The sequence below is a fragment of the Procambarus clarkii genome, chromosome 39, assembly GCF_040958095.1.
Source record: "Procambarus clarkii isolate CNS0578487 chromosome 39, FALCON_Pclarkii_2.0, whole genome shotgun sequence".
NCBI classification, from domain to species: domain Eukaryota; kingdom Metazoa; phylum Arthropoda; class Malacostraca; order Decapoda; family Cambaridae; genus Procambarus; species Procambarus clarkii.
In genome coordinates, this window is record NC_091188.1 from 5,437,932 (window position 1) to 5,441,629 (window position 3,698).

Below are 3,698 nucleotides of genomic sequence, written 5' to 3' on the forward strand. Positions count from 1 at the left end.
AACGACCAGCATTTAACCAGTAAGTGAGGTTAAAGGCTGGACTCCATTACACCCACCTGAAAAAACACATAAGGAAACTGGAAAAGGTTCAGAAGTTTGCGACGAGAGCTCGTCCCAGAGTTACGAGGGATTGGGTTTGAAGAGCGGCTGAAGGAACTGAACCTTACGACATTAGAAAAAAAGGGAAAAGAGGGAATATGATAGAAACATATAAGATATTCAGGGGGGTGACAGAGTGGAAATAGACGAAATGTTCACATTAAATACTAACAGAACAAGGGGTACATGGGTGGAAACTGGAAACTCAGATGAGTCTCAGGGATGTTAGGGAGTTTTCTTTTAGCGAAAGGATAGTGGAAAAATGGAATGAACTTTAGAAACAGGTTGTTCACAGTTTCAAAAGCACGTATGATAGTCAATGAGTGAGTTTAAACGCAACAGGAGCAATAGCTATGAGGCGGGGCTCTTGAGCTAAATCTCGCTGCCCGTAGAAACAAGGAGGAGGAGGAGGAGGAGGAGGAGGAGGAGGAGGAGGAGGAGAGCGAGTCTGCGACAGTGAGGCCAGGATCAACATGGAGGGGGGAGGAGTCAATGTGTGAGGTGGGCGGGGCTTAGTTGGGGAGGCGGCGGGCCTTGGCTCCGCCCACTTTACCTCACAACAACAGTGCCGCCAACGACTAAAATTCTCTGTCTCGCACGCACTGTCTCTCTGTCTCGCACGCACTCTGTCTCTCTGTCTCGCACGCACTCTCTGTCTCTCTGTCTCGCACGCACTCTGTCTCTCAGGCATTTGAAGCCGTGTATGGAGTCCGCCTCCTTCACGTCATCCCTTAAAGGCATTAATTTTATATGATCACTACTCATACGTTTAAATGTAACGTATTATCTCCTTTTGTCATTAGGTTTGGCCTACTCAATTTTCACCTGTGCCTATTGTCCGTGTACCACCCATGATAGGTAGTTAATCCTTGTCTACCTTGTATGTGGTGATCATGTGTGTGTGTACACATCTAGATGTGTGTTTATAGAGTCGAGTAATAGCTCCCTAGTCCCTCCTCTACCAAATTAGCCACAACAATCTTCTTTTCTATCCCTTTCCATTTACTGGGGCATCTTACAGTAGAGACGCTTTTCCCGACGTCTCTCAGGCTCATTTGTGTCTCCAACGTCCACCCTCTGGTCCTACAGTTTTCTCATTTTCAACACTGCTTCTTGGTTTACCCTGTCGAAGCCTCTTTAATATCTTATACGTGGCTATCATGTCTCAGCTGATTCGCCTTGCTTACAACATTTGTTATTGTGACTCTGTAAAGATATAGGGGGAGCGATGGGTGAGAGGAAGAGGGGGCGGGTGAGAGGAAGTGAGGGAACTGTGTAAGGGGGGGGGGAGGCGGATGAGAAGAAAGGGGGGGGAGGGGAAAGCGGGTGAGAGGAAAAGGGGGAGAAAAAGAGGAGGGGGAGAGTGGAAGGTGAGAGCAGGAGAGGGAATCGGGGGAAAAATGGGGGACGGGGAATGGGAAGGGGTGATTGGTGGCGGAGGGAGCGGAGGAGAGGGGCTAGGGGTGGGTAGGGATAGGGGGGGGGGGGACGGGGAGAGGGCACGGAGCAGGATAGGTGACAAAAGGGGGAAGCTTAGCGTGAACTCGGTGAGAAATTAATACTGTGCCGCCTACTATGATTTGGGTGAGCACAGCCTCGCTACCACCACCACCACCACCACCTGCCCGCGTCACCCTGGCAGCTTTCCGCCATAGATGGCTTGAAAACATAGATATATATTGATGGAGAGCCGAGTTCTGTCGACAGTTGGCCTGTCTAGAAGTGAGACGGACAATGACAGTTTCACACCCTGAAAGGTTTGGTCAGAGCGTGCGTCAATCCTTAATGACCCCAGTCTTGGACCATTGACCGGCTAGGCCGATAAGCTGTTGAAGATCTCACGGAAAGAAGGTATCTTCTGTTTATGCGTTTTCTGCGCCACATATGCGCAGTAGCCTGAGGCGAGCACGGGATGCGTTTCACTCCCTACAACAAGAGGAAAGAAGCTTTATATATATATATATATATATATATATATATATATATATATATATATATATATATATATATATATATATATATATATATATATATATATATATATATATATGCGGAAAATCCACAGAGAAATATGAAATGAGGTGAACAAATGAGGTTTAACAAAGCCGAAACGTTCACCTCATTTCATATTTCTCTGTGGATTTTCCGCATAAAATGATCAGTGTTTTGTGATCGTCAATTGCATATATATATATATATATATAATGTTGTTGAATATGACCGAAAAGGTAAGATTAATAATTCTAACACGAATTTTCTCAATATTTCTTATGTTTTTCTTCACTGTCGGTGGTAATAAAAATATCAATTCTCCAAAATGCATTTTGTTAATGGTCTGACGCCTGAACGCGTTTCGCAATGCTTATTACATTTACAAAGACTTAATTTAAAAACAGATTCATCGAACTTATACTCATTTTGGGTGAGGTGATATGGTACAAAAGTTTTGGGTGAGATGAACAAACTTATGACAAACACATAAGTTTGTTCACCTCATACTAATACTCCCTCCAGGGTGGCTTGTGCCTGATACTGGGAGAGTATGAGTGTAAGAATTCAGTATCAGTCTTTCCAGATAGGTGTCAGTGATATACGCCAGGGGGGGGAGGGGGGGCAGGTTCACTTGCACGTTCAATTCAGATCTCAGTCAGTGACTCAAGCTCCCTTTGTTGTCTTGGGGGTTTAAGTGCTGAGAACTTAGCAAAGTTCTGTATTGTGTAGTCATGAGAACTAAGACAGCAATTAACTCAAGTATTGGGTTAAACTGTAGACTGATCTGTGAAAGTAAACACGATTATTTGGATAATGTTTTATGCAGTTATTCTTACTAAGTCTTTTTAAGTGTCATGAGTGACACTTGAGTTATTGGAGAGATTGGGGAGTGAGTCAGTTCATAAACTCATCAGTACTCTGAGTTTCCTCTGCGGGGTTTAACTCGAATCACATAGATCTGTGCTTGGGGCAGTACTTAAGTAATGGTTATCACATGTGATTTGTTATCAGATGGTTATCGTGATTTGAAAGATTTTCATCTCTTATATCCCTCTTCTCCCCCCCCCCCCACAAACCCCATTCAGTTCCCCCCCCCCCACAAACCCCATTCAGTTCCCCCCCCCCCGTGTTACAGAAGCGACAACCACACCACCACCACCACCAATCCCACTACCACCACCACCACCACCTCCTCACCACCACCACCACCACCACCACCACCACCACCACCACCACCACCACCACCACCACCACCACCACCACCAGCAAGGTGTTGTGGACCCGTCAGCCAATTAGCATCAGATCCCCGCCTTTCCCCTCATTACCATACGAGGCGCGGCCCCGGGAGGGGAGTGGAAGGAGGGGAGTGAAGGGGAAGGGAAGGGGGGGCAGCACGGAAGGGGTCAACACCAGGGGAAAAGGGCAGATGAAGGTAAGCAATAGAAGAGTGGACAGGAGCGGTCCCAAACAGGAGCAAGAAAATCAACAGGAATTAAACTAGCTCCAAACTCAAACCAGACGATCTGGCTCTACACAGGAGTGAGAGGGAAGAGTGGAAGACATTGGTGAGAGGGGGGGGGGGCAAGCTCCCCATATCCCCCCTTTAC